The 14,098-nt window shown below is 39.7% G+C and overlaps 1 protein-coding gene across 1 annotated transcript in view; it reads right to left on the bottom strand.

The window, feature by feature from the left end:
- The window catches only part of SYN2 (synapsin II), a 188,165-nt gene extending 174,073 nt beyond the window's left edge, over nt 1-14,092 (bottom strand). The window contains exon 1 of the mRNA XM_011952319.1: nt 14,040-14,092. The gene's annotated coding sequence lies outside the window, so the exon portion shown is untranslated. The remainder of the gene's footprint in view (nt 1-14,039) is intronic.
- Between the last annotated feature and the right edge of the window lie 6 nt (nt 14,093-14,098).

Below are 14,098 nucleotides of genomic sequence, written 5' to 3'. Positions count from 1 at the left end.
TCTTCATGGCACTGTTCACTGGCCTTTTGTGTCAGAATCTAGATGTCTCTGCAAGAGAATTCCAAGCTAGCACCAAAGGGAAATCATTTAGCTAAATGCCCTTGGAAAACAAGTCTATTAAATGGCTGGAAGAACTGATATTTTTGCCCACAAAATTTCCAACCAGATTAGCTAACCACCTGGCTCTATGGCACCTGGCACTCAGTCTAGGAAGCCTCAAGAAAAAAGTACAGAATCCAAAGTCACTCTCCTTATCCAAACTTCTCCCTTTCCCTGCCCTGAAACCTTTATGCCAACTAGCCTACATCTGCTCTACATGCTTCCTTCCCATTACTGTTATTTTACTTTTACTATCTCTTTCTTTTTACTGAAATGCCTCTTTCCTTCCTCACTAATCTAAATCCCACTCATCTTTCAAAGCTCAGCTCAGATTTGTCCCTTCTGTAGAACATTCTCTTTTTCAGGCCACAGAACCTATAGAACCCACAAATCTGGGTTCTAGTCCTGACTCTATCACTTCCTGGCTAGTTGAGCTTGGGTAATCATCTTAACCTACTTAGACCTAATTCCTTCATATGTAAAATGAGAATAATATTAAGTACTGCACCACAGATTCTATTGTGTGGAGGATTAAATGAGACATGAATGTGATAGTGCTCAAACTATGAAGTTTCCACATATAAGTCAGCTTAAAAACATCTTCCCCGGAGACTGTTTCAAAACAGTGCTAATCAATGCTTTCCAAACTATGTACAACAAATTACTCCAACCAAAATGAAGGAATATTCATCTAGGTTTGTTCTATTTTCCCAAATCATTTTTTAGTGTCATGAAAACCTGTTCACAAATGACAGGCTCCTATACTCACTTGAAGGCTCCTATAAATACTGTAGTAAGTTGTTGTCTTAAAGCTGCTATGAAAATCTGCTTGTCATGGTGGAACATTTACTGAACATCTGTCAAGTGTCAATCATATTGTTAGACATTTTCAAAGTTTATTTCAATTAGTTTGAGATACACTTTATCCCCTCTTTTTAGATGAATAAGGTGAAGTTCAGAGAGAATAAGAAATTGTTCAAGGTCAAACACGTATCTGTCACCGAGAAAAAGAAATACCAAGGTGTTCAGTGGAAAAGAGAAATTTGGAACATTGTTATCCATTAATCACAGAGCATGATGGTTAGGAGCATGGAAGCATGAACTCTGGAGCTGGACTCCCTGGGTTCAAATTCTGAATTCACTGTGAGCTATAGTTTCCTCATTTGTAAAATTAGGTAAATAGTAGTAATCTATTTGATACCCTAGTAAATGAGTTAATACATCTACTTAGAACAGTGCCTGCCTGTCACAAAATACATGCCCAATACATTACATATTATCATTTCTCCCACCTTGCTTATCCAAGCCTTTCCCTCTTTTCCCTGCCCTGAAACCTTTATGCCAACTAGCCTACATCTCCACTACACACAACTTACTCACTGCTGATGCTATGCTTTTGTTCTTTCTCTTACTCTTGACTAAAATGCCTCTCTCCCGCCTCACTAATCTAAATACCATTCTTCCATCACAACCCAGCTCAGATCTGTGACCTCTGTGAAACATTTTGACTTCTACAGTCTACTCTGAGACTGTTATATTGTTTGACAATATAAAAAGTTCTTTATATAGTTGATCACTTGATTTCATAAGGGCCTCTGAAGAGAGATGATTTAGCCTATATCCCTGATTTTGTTGTTGTTGTTGAGATGGAGTCTCTGTCACCCAGGCTGGAGTACAGTGGCACAATCTCGGCTCACAGCAACCTCCATCTTCTGAGTTCAAGCAATTCTCCTGTCTCGCCCTCCTGAGTAGCTGGGATTACAGATGCCCGCCCCCATGCCCGGCTAATTTTTGTATTTTTAGTAGAGATGGGGTTTCACCATGTTGGCCAGGCTGGTCTCAAACTCCTGACCTTAAGTGATCTGCCTGCCTCGGCCTCCCAAAGTGCTGAGATTACAGGCGTGAGCCACCGTGCCCAGCCTATATCCATAATTTTTGAAACAGAAATTGAGACTTGAATAAACTGCCTATGGTGACACAAAAAGCTGGCAGAGTACAGACTTGAATCCAGGTGTTTAAAATGTTTGTAATGCTCTTTCCATTACACTGTCCTAATTTTGTCTTCCTTGAGATTCTATATGAGTTCTCAAGACTGAAAGCATATATTCTATAATTATTTGATTTCAAGTATTTCACTGGTTTCGTAGCCTTCATGGCAACTAGCACATTTAAGTTAGTAGCTGTTTGCTGATTATTTCATCAATCTTTCATTGGTGCCCTTCTACCTAACAGTTAAAATGTTAGTGAACACAGGACTCTAGAACTTAAATTCTCACCATTAGCTATTCATCAGGGGAAGAGAGGGACAGAAGAGGGAAATATATATTCATATGTATTGCTATAGTTGCATTACAAGGTACCACAAAAAAGGATTCACACTATATCACTGGAATCTAGAAATATAAAAGACAGTTTTCAGCTGTGTTATTATTATTAATGTTGAGGGCCTCCAAAGACTCAGGCCATGATACAGAAATGGGATCTCAATTTCCTCTCACGAAGCCCAAGCCTCTTTGTACAGGATTAAATTAGGCTGAAATTACTGTATGAAGTTGTTAGGCCCCTTGAATAGAGAAAGAGATAAGAGGTATATATCCTGGAAAAGGGATTATAGTTGTGCTTGGGAGGACAGGAATGGAAGAATGGTCCTAGATAGGAAGAAGAAAAGAACGAACAAACCCTAGAACTTGAGAAAAGCTCAAGGAAACAAAGGCAGCTTAGTGCCTAGTCTGAGAGAGGAGAAGTAGAGAGCACAACAGCTGTTCTTCAGAAAAAAACAAGCATGGGGTCTTTAGGCACCTCAGAGAAGGGTGAATGAGGGAGAGGCACGAGCAGGTACATAATCAGCCTTATGTAAGGGAAGGTGTATGAAATTCTAATCCAGTAACAATAATTAATGCTTCTATAGCACTTTACACTTTTTTATAAAAAGAGTTTATATATACCACCACTTGCTGACTAGTCACTTCGGTTAATGCAGCTGTCATTTGTTTATATTTACAGGGAACCAACGAGTTGCTTTTGCTCATCATTGATATTTTCATAATTTTTTCATAAGTCATTGATTAGTTCAACAAATAATTACTGAAAACTTTCTTTGTCCTGAAGATACAGAAATAAAAGTCATAGTCATTGCCTCCAAGGGGATCTCAGTGTCGTCAAAAGTGAGGTGTTAGGGAAGACAGACAAACCCTGATTATAATACAGCAGGCTAATTGCTATGATAGGTAATCAATGGCATTATGGTTTCTAACACAAATGGAAAGAATTTAAGGAAGGATTAATTCCTGATGCTAGATGAGGCAACAACTGAGTTGAGTCTTGAAGATTATCCAGGTAAAGACACAGGAGAAGAAAGCCTTTCAGGAAGCAGGAATAGTACAAATAAAGACACAGGGGCATGGCACATTCAATTACCTCTATGTAGTGTTTCATGGTTATATCAAAGTACGTGGCAAATCAAAGAAAGGCAAGGCAGAAGTAAGCAGAGTCACATCATGAAAGCTTGCTATGTACTTTCAACATGTTCCAATCACAATGATGTTTTGGTTCTCCAAATCTCTATTCTACCATTAGTATACTGTTTACAATTAAAGCTGTTGTCTTTTCAAGAAAACAAATATATTGTTTGTGATAATTTTGAAGAGCCCTTAGAATGGGGAAGTTAAACCATTCCCACACTCCTACTTTGCAGTTGAGAAAACAAGAAGCCCAAAAAAAGCTGTGGAGAAGAAGGCACACAAAACTCTCATAAAGGTATAGACAAAGTAATAGCCCAGAGGAACTTTTTCACTAAAGAAACAGAAATGCACAACTTGGGTGGCCTGAGGTTGGAGTCTCACACTGAGGAAAACAGGCAGCAGAATTTTCAGAAAAATGGTTCCTTGAGAGCCAAGTGTCAATATATGGTAAGAGAAACTTGGTCCTCAATTTTATTCCATTTGCCTTTGCTCTGCTCAGAGCTGCCATGGACTAGATAATACTTTCTGGTATTGTGGGCTATGGCTCTCTTTCAGAGCTAAATCTCTAAAGATGTATGATGTAGTATGGTTGAAAATTACTAATTAATTTATACTTCACAGGATATGAGTGAAAGCATTCTAAAGCTTATATTTGAAGAGAGTAAGGATGATTTCCAACATATTAACATATATTTCTAATCCTAGGATACTTCCCTATCTTCATTGTTACCTTTTATCCCTTATCTCATCCTTTGACTCTCTTGCTGCTCTCAATATGGCAAAGATTTACTGAACTCAATCTACGTGTCAGGCCCTATGCTGGATGCTAAGGATGCAAAAAGGAATGAAACATTCAGCTTGCCCTCAGAGAACTCACTATCTAGTGGGGAAGCAGACACATAAACAGACCACTGTGTTGTGTCCAGAGATAAAGATACTTGCAGTATTGAAAGAGGGCATGGAGGGGGCATAGATGCTCAATACAATCTAGAGAGTTAGAGAAGAGTTTCCGGAAAAGGACATACTCAGTCTCAAAAGATGAATATGAATTTAATCAAGAAAAGGAAAGAGGAGGAAGGGCAATTGTAATAGCAGAAAGCAAAGACAAGGAGGAGGAATGCAACAATGTGTGTACGGAACTGCAAACAGTTCAGTATTGCTGGAAAAGGAAGTTTGGACATGGAAATAATTAGCGGCGGCAGGAGAAGAAAGCAGGGGTCAAATCACAGGAGGGCCATAAACTACCTATAGGATATGAGAAGCCCCTGAAAAACTTTAAGCAAAGGAGTAAAAAGGTAAAATTTGCATTTTAAATAGTTCATTCAGGCTACTAAGTGGAAATCATAAAGAGACTTGCAGAAGTTCTAGGTGAAAGTTAATGAGAACTTGAAATAGGCAACCACTGGTGTCCCACTTAAAATACAGAATAGAAGAGCTGGAATAGGAAGGAAAACATGGATTTCAATATTGGATCAAATGACCCTTAACCACCCAGATGGAGATGTCCAGCAGGCAGCTGAACGTATGTCTAAAGATGAGGACAAAGTTTTGGACTAAAGGTAATGATTAGGGAACTGATGGTATTTAGGAGGTAACTGACACCTTGAGAGTAGAGGGACCAGGGAGAATATGCAGTATAAGAAAGGAAGTGGGCAGGAAAAGGGAGCCCAGAGGAACATCTACATTTAATGAGGTAGACAAAGGGAAAGAACAAGAAGAGTGAAAAGACACTTCAATAAAACAAGTATGAAGAGAACCAAGAGGCTGGGGGTGGTGGCTCATGCCTGTAATCCTGATACTTTGGGAGGCTGAGGCAGGAGGATCACTTGGGACCAAGGCTTCGCGACTAGCCTAGGCAACATAGCAACATCTTGTCTTTACAAAACTATTTAAAGATTTTTAAAAGGAACAAAGAATGCAGTGTCCTGAAGCCAAGGAACTTCCAAAGGGAAGATATACAGTGTCAAACACATCAGTGAAGGTTTGACACCTTCCTCTGGATTTAGCAATTAGGTTCCCTAGCAAGAACAGTATCAATATTACAAAGAAGGCAGAAGGCCAGTGTCGGTGGAAAAGGGCAAATAACTGGATAAGTAATAAGTGAGATTTATCTTTCATGTTTGGAAGAGTGATTAGGAAAGTGAGGATCAGTTTTTCATTTGTTACTTTATTTACAAGAATGGAGCAACTCATAGAAGAAGCAATCAGTAGAAAGTGAGAGTATGAACAGGAGGAAAAAGAGAGATGAAATCTGAAGCAAGATCATGCAGAAGACAAGAGAGGTCTTTTTCAACAATAGGCAATGCCTTTACCCTCGGAGAATGAAATAAAGAAAATCAACGTTAAGGTAAGAGAACCAGGACAAGAGCATTCCAAACAAAGGCAGTTGTGCAATAATAGCACCAGGTCTTGAAAGTCCAGCATGTGTCAGGGAGAGGGTAATCCAGAGTACAGCAAAATTCAGGATTGAGGGGACGGTGAGAAATTAGTCTGAAAAGCTGGAGGCAAACTGTGAATAAGCATAATGAGCAACTACATGTTAGGGAAGAATGTTAAGAAAGAAGCTAACTTTCTAAGACCTGTGAATGCTTTTGTTTTGCCTAAAAATATTCTGAAAGCAATGTTCTAGGCTTTGATTGGACAGGGAAACAAATACAGGCACCACCTTTTAAAGGCTTTCTGTGTATTTCTCTCTTTCTTCATTTTCCTCTGTAGCCATCCTTCCTTAATTAGTCACAAGTAAAACTGAAGGAGAGCTATTTTAGAATTCACTTATTAAATAAAGGTTTATGTGGCCCTGTCCCTAATTATTAAATATAGCTGAGTTAATGGGTAATGTTTTTATCATTTAAAAAAAACTAAGTTATATTGCCTTCTGAAAAACACAAAAGAAAGCTTTTGATGATACTGTCTTTGAGCCAGTGGCCCTCAATTAAAAAACAACAAAAAGAAGATTCCTCATCCCAGAAGTGTGCAAAATAAACAATCACTTGCATAACAAAATTTTAAGAACTCAAAAAAGGAACCAAGGTAGATTAGATACCTGCAGCTGAAAACAGGGAAAGATGCAACAGTAACTACTAGTATGGCTCTTTAGCTTTTACAAAATGCTTTTATGGTACCTTATTTTATTTAATTATCACAATAGTGGTATCAGAAATACATAATGTTATCTCCACTTTACAGGTAAGGAAACTAATTTTTGTCTGTTATTCTAGAACCTTGAACAGTGCCTGATATATATAGTAGACCCTCAGTGGAAATTTGTCAAATAGATGGGAGAAAGGCTCAAGGAGATTATGTAACTCTGATAAGGCTATATGGTTAACAGTGGAGTCAGATCTCAATTCGAAGTCTTTTTTCCCTCAATCCTGTATCTTCACATTGTTTCATGCTGCTGAAAAGGAAAGAAGGGCAGGGTGACTGAATCTAACCTATTTTACAATCTTACATGAACTGGTTAAAATTTCTGAAATGCCTGCTGTCAAGCAACAAACACCAAGGCCCATATACATCCTCCTATTCTTAGTCATGCAGCACAGACATCCTTAGAGTTCAGGGACCTGTGGTATGTGCTCACTTTATTCTCTCCATAGGTCACTGCCTTATTAAAAACTACATCTTCCTGCAGTATTGAAGCAATGTCCACAGAACAGAAAAGGCTTCTAGATCATCCTCTCCTTTCTCTAAAGAGATATTGTAGCCTTCTGATACCCAATTGCTTCTATGTGGGAAGCTAAAAAAATTAGGTAACAATTATTTTCTTATAAAAAAGGCAATTTATCTTGCAAAAGATTTTCCACAATTCATTTAAATAGTGAGTGCCCCACTGCTTTTGAAATTATTCAATTTACAAAAACTCAAAATACACAGCTTTTTCAGGATCATATCCACCACCTAGAGTGAAGTCATGGTTAAATGCCGTAGCCTCAAGACAGAGTTGCATCTTGGTTTTTCTGTGTTTAGTGGCACTCCCACTATGTGTACACCTGTAAATCTTGTAAGACCTTCTGCAAGCTTATCAGGTGGCATTGTCATCTTTTGTTTTAGATTCCCACATAGATTTAGCCACAAGTCCCAATTCCCATCATTGATGAGGAAATACACACAGCAGGCATCACACGATTAGCCTCTTTTTTCACGATAACATATGCTAGCAATACTGTAACAAAGAGGTACTGAATGAAGACCATTCAAAGGTGAGCTTTTCATTCCAGGAAATGTTTAGTCATTTATTGACATATGTCTCTGCTTCCAAAGGTTTACAGGCATAGAAAAAAATTAGAGCTAATGCTTTTAAAAGAAAATGGCACAAAAACTGAACCATGGAAGTAATATAGTGCTGGAAAGGATCCTGGAGAATAAATTTCAATCCTCTCATTTGATAAATTTTAGAAAATCAAAGTCCAAAGATGCAAAGTGGTTTATTTAAGAAGACATGGTGGCACTTTTTTTTTTTTTTTTGAGACAGAGTCTCGCTCTGTCGCCCAGACTAGAGTGCAGTGGCCGGATCTCAGCTCACTGCAAGCTCCACCTCCCGGGTTTACGCCATTCTCCTGCCTCAGCCTGCTGAGTAGCTGGGACTACAGGCGCCCGCCACCTCGCCCGGCTAGTTTTTTGTATTTTTTAGTAGAGACGGGGTTTCACCATGTTAGCCAGGATGGGCTCGATCTCCTGACCTCGTGATCCACCCGTCTCGGCCTCCCAAAGTGCTGGGATTACAGGCTTGAGCCACCGCGCCCGGCCTGTGGCACATTTTAATGGAACATTTCTAACTACAACATCTTCATTCCCCAGGATAACCTATCTCTGTGTTCCCATAGCACCCTATGCATACTAATTACCATACAATATTAAAATCCTCTTTAAATGCCTGTCTTCCCCCATTGGACTGGAAGATTCCAATAGACAAGGCCAGTGTTTAAGTCATCCTTATATCCTTTGTAAATTTGAGGCAAAGGTATGCACATCAGGAAAACCTATTAAGGCCTCCATTCCTTTTTGCTTAGCAAGATATTAAAAAGAACAAGGTTATTACAGATCTGAACTTGGGTACAGAAAGACAGTAAGCAAGCAACCTTAGGTAGACAGGAACGCTAACGTAAAAATGGGTTCCTGAAAGGAAGGTCAGCATTACAGCACAGTCCTACCAACTTTATTAGACTGTTGGATTTTGATGTTGAGGTCTCCAAGAGTCTTCTTCAACCATTTAATTTTATTTATTTTTTTGGAGATGGAGTCTTGCTCTGTCGCTCAGGCGGGAGTGCAATGGTGCGATCTCGGCTCACCACCACCTCTCTCTCTCCAGTTCTCCTGCCTCAGTCTCCCGAATAGCTGGGACTACAGGCACACACTGCAACAACCAACTTATTTTTTGTATTTTAGTAGAGATGGGGTTTCACTGTGTTGCTGGTCTTGAACTCCTGAGCTCAGGCAACCTGCCTGCTTCAGCCTCCCAAAGTGCTAGGATTACAGGTGTGAACCACCCGGCCCAGACTTCTTCAACCATTTTAGAATGAACTTTGCTGAAACAACAATAACACAAATGAACACAAACAAGGAATAGTGTAATTGCTGGTGTGGCTAACAGTGTGAGCGTGCTTACATGGTCTTTTTAAGCACTTACAGCTCCATGATGAGTCTTCAAAAGAAGCCAACACAAACAGTATTTTTCAGGAGAAAAAGAATTTGAGAAATCTCCTAAAAGAGTGACTTAAGAATAAAAAGAAACTTGAGTTGGAGTCAGATGAGAGTTTTAGTTCCCATTCTTTCACTAACTTCTTATTTGACCTTGGGCAAAGCATTCCATTTCTCCAGGCTAGATGATGATTCAGGATCCTTCAAGTTTAAATGCTATCATTATGAGATTAAAAGTCCCCACCAGTCCTTGAGATAGTAAGGGATGGAAAAATATAAAAGTTAAAGGTAGAAAATAGTAAAAATGGAGGCATACTGTAGTAGAGTGGGAAAAAAAAAAAAAACCATGGTAGAGAGATTAAAGTTCTAGATTCTAGTTCTGGTTCTGCCATTAGCTAACTGAGTAACCTTGAACAAGCCACGTCCCCTCTCGAGATCAAGATTTCCCCATTTATAAAGTAACTCAGATGATCTTTCAGCTCTAATATCTGAGAATTCTAAAGTACAAGCAACTGCTGCTATGAACAATCAAATTCTGTGCAATCAGTATATTTAGGTTAGAAATAAGACGCTTAAAGTATTAAACAAAGAGAAGCCCCAAACCTTATTTGAGTGTTCTTTCAAGTCCAAATTCAAGTATTTTTTAGAGCCACTCACAAGCACTAGTTCAAGCAGACTGCTGTACTTTGAATTCCTCTATTCTTGATGAAATGCTCAAAGGCTGGCTAGAAAAGAATGGAGACAGGTACACCTAGATAATCCAGCATTAATTCAGTCTCTTCGTTGTCCCCTTCTTTTCTGCTGTTGTACTTTCCTTATGCTATCCACTGCCTGAATGGAGACAGGTACACCTAGATAATCCAGCATTAATTCAGTCTCTTCGTTGTCCCCTTCTTTTCTGCTGTTGTACTTTCCTTATGCTATCCACTGCCTGGACTGAGACAAACCTATCTCTTTTGATTCCAATTCTTCAGAGCTCAGTTAAAACCTCACTTCTTCTGAGAAACTTTCCATTCCCACTCTAGCCCAGATCCATCACTTAACTCTCACACTTCTGCAGTATTACATTGCTATGTAAGGAGTAAATTAGATTGGTACAGAGCTTATTACATCTGACATATGTTGTTCAATAAATGACAGTAGTTGGTGTTACTGCCACACCCTTAGCACTAATGGTATATCCTTTAGCTAAGTGCATCTAACATTTAATGTGATTATGAATCACCTGGGGATCTTATTCAAATGCAAATTCTGACTTAGTAGGTATGAGGTGGGACCTGAGATTCTGCAGTTCAAAATGCTCCTGGTTGATGCCAATGCTGTTGATCCAAAGGCCCAAGGGTTACTTTTTAGTAAAATTTTTTAAAAAAGTATTTATCTTATCTACCTATCTGGACAGTAAGCTCTTAGATGGCAGATACTGTCTCTCATTTTTCTTAGCAAATATCCCCTGGACAGAAAAGGTGCTTCATAAATATCTGTTGACTTACATCTGCAGTCTAGACACTCAAGGGTACCTGTGCTATACTGAATCAAACACTGAAACACCGTGCCAGGATGAAAAGCTCACTTGATCACTGGGGTCAGAATCTCCGGAACAGAGGCAGGACAGAATCTGAGAGAAAACTTACCTCTTCACTAGTAAGAGTATAACACACAGAAGAAACAACATAAACACCTGTTTCTTGCTTAAGCACAATCACCAAAGTGCAATCTTAATTGCATTTCAAATTTAGCCATGAACCTTAAAAGAGGACATTCATTTTCTGGCAATATTTTAAAAACACTAATAATAAATAATAAGGTATATAAAGAGCTTGATTTCATTTTTTTAATAGCATAGATAAATTTTTCAATAATCTTTTAGTGTGCAATTAATCTAAAGATCTCAAAAACAACCAATCAAAACATTTCCAGCAAAAGAAAAACATCTTCCAATTTTCCATCAACCTGGTCAGTGGTGGTGTCTCCAATTGCCCACAATAACAATGACAGAAATTCAAACGAAACTGCGGTGTATTAAGGATGCTGAGAGGCTGCTTATTTTAAGCCCTTCTTTTACATCCCTTGTTATTTAAATGCTGTTCAAACCCTTTTTATTTTAGCATTCTATAATTCAGAGGGGACCAGTATTCTTAAGTTCTACTGAGACTACACTCTGACTTCCTATTCCAGCACCAGGAAAATAATATAGGGCATATACGATATCACTCATTGAATACTATCTAGGTAGATTAAACTGTGAGACAATTTTACTGAAATCAGCCTTCAGTGCAAAAATCACCTGTGTAAGTCACTGCTTTTGTCATGGCAAGCACCTGCTCCTTAACTCATACAGACTTTTCAATAAAACCACTCATCAATATTTAACTGAGATGTTTTTGACAAATTTAGGCCCATGTTAGAAGAGCAATTCTGAGAATTGTTATTAAGCACAGAAACACAGGAACACAGAACTACTGTCGAGAACTAGACTTGAACTGGGCTTATGAGTTTTAATAAATCAATGTTATTACTTCAGAGAAAATAGGAAAACAGTTGGGAGTCAGCCCATAGGAAAGTGGCTTCTACGACTTCCATCAGGGCTTCTAGTCTCCAGGGCAAGGCAAATTCTCTAGTTTATGCCAAATAGTCTTCCTAGAGAATACTATCCAAAGAGAGTTTCAAATCTTAAGCTACAGAAGCATTTATAACTAAACAGAAATCTGCAGCAGCTTCATCATACCCATACAAATGAGTATCAGTACCTATCTATAGATACCTAACCGGCAATAAGACTCAAAACAAGTGACTTTAATAGGATAAGAAATCAGGACAAGGTACAGAACAGTCAGATTCCTGCATAGAAAAATAAAGCACGAATGTCATTCTCATTTCTCCTCCTCCTTTTCTTGGCCTTTCTTAAAGACTCATCTTTTGTGAAGCTTTCTCCAATAACTCTGGCTCTCACTAACCACTCCATTTGTTGACTGCCTGAAACACTAGTCTCAACCAATAATTCTAGATTTCTTTTTAACTGTTTCATGTATCCATTTTGTGTCCCAAATTTGAGTGAGTTTCTCTTAAAAGGCCCCCACACTGCCTAGAGGGAGTTTGTTATTAATATTGCTAATAATAATAGTGAGGCAACAAAACACAGTGGAATGAAAGCAGTGGAGTCAAACAGGCCTAAGTTCAAACCCTGCTTCTACCACTTGCTGGCTATATGATTGTAAACATACTACTTACTTTTCCTAAGCCTCAGCTTTGTGGAGAAAATGCAATGAGATACCATGCTGAGAGTACAGCATTTGGCATATAATGGATGCTCTGACTGAGCACCTTTACTAGCTTGGTTACCTTCCCTTCCTCCTTAATAAGCACTTGTTGATATGAACTGAGTCAGAGTAATTCTCCTAAGGAGGGCTGCCAGTGGCACTATCATATGCATTTACACTTTCCCCATTACCCTCTTCCATGTACCTTTGTCATTTCCTGGCAAAAGTCCTTTCGGATTTTCTACTCTACTCTTTTGAAAAGGCCAACCACATAAGTCACCCAAGCATCTCCACATCTGCATCTCATTTCCATCACACCCACACGCCAGCACTCCCTCCCTCTGGATCTCCCAGAGAATGCTACAGAGAGAAAGCAGTGAAGCAGCCAAAAGAGGAAATGGAGAGAAATAGCTCTGTGATCTCTCTGTGCACCCCTCCTGGGAAGAACACTCAGGTCCAGTCTCCAACCTCAACCCCTGTGAGAAAAAAACAAACAAAACCCTTGCTCATATTCCTGGAGAAAAGGCAACCCCAGATTTTTGGCCTCTTCATTTCTCCAAGTCCTTCACCTGTCAATTTCACCATCCCACCATTCCCTAGGTTAACTATAAAATAGAGCCGCTTTTAACTAATTTGTCTTAAGTGGACCTCATTCCTACTTTTACCAAACAGCAGCCTTCACCATTCTAAGTTGGAAACATGCTACCTATCCCTTTAAAAGAAAAAAAAATTCTTGAAGTTTCCCATCTACTGCATTAAGGCAGGTCTCCTTTTATTTATGCCTCTTTAATGATCCATAATATTTTACCAAGGTCTTCATCTTTCTGCTAGAAAAAGCCACCATTCACTTCCACACCCCCCCCCCAGCACCACGCACATTTCAGAAAAACAAGCAATCAAAAAAAAAAAACAAAAAAAACCCACACGTCACACGTCCCCTCCCTGCTGCACAAAATACAACAATTTTATTATTCATAAAGAGACTTCAGCCATGCTCCGGGGAACAAGCCCGTGTACACCTGGGCCACCACATCTGTGATTTCATCAACCTGATGTCAATACTTGATATCAGCCTTCATGGGTCCAGGTTAAAAAAAACCACGACCACCCTCTCCCTCCAAAATACCAATTTCCACTCCAAATTCACTCCGTGCTTCATGAAGTTAAACCTTTTACTTTAAACCCTTTATACTGGCCCTAAATGTTCCTTCGGCCACCTGGGACTATTTCACCTCAGATTTTATGTGTCTAAGCTGACAAGTCTGTCCCCTCCTCTCCCCCCTAAAAAACTATTTCCTAAGAGCCTTTCCTGTTGCATAAAGTAGCTCCTTCTTGTATGTGACCCGGGAGACCCGGGGCAATTGAGGGGTATTTTAGCTTAGCGTTCGCCTTTCCGGGCTGATGGTTGCCCTCCCTCATCCCGCAAATGCGCGCGCGCTCAGCCCCCACCTCCTCCCAGTGGGATCTCAGGGACCCTCCTTTTTATTGGTCTGAAACGTTTCCTCGGCGACCTGGGACCGTCCTCTCCTGGCCTGCGGCTGCCGGAGGATCCCGACCGCCGAAGGCGGCAGCGCTCGGCACCTACCAGTCGGCGTGCGGCTCGTCGACCACCAGCAGCACCTTGGCCTTCCTGGCTGCGGCGGG

The sequence above is a fragment of the Colobus angolensis genome, unplaced genomic scaffold (assembly GCF_000951035.1).
Source record: "Colobus angolensis palliatus isolate OR3802 unplaced genomic scaffold, Cang.pa_1.0 Scaffold34, whole genome shotgun sequence".
Classification (NCBI taxonomy): Eukaryota; Metazoa; Chordata; class Mammalia; order Primates; family Cercopithecidae; genus Colobus; species Colobus angolensis.
The sequence above is the reverse complement of the archived record's forward strand: the minus strand, read 5'-3'. Positions and strand labels throughout refer to the sequence as shown.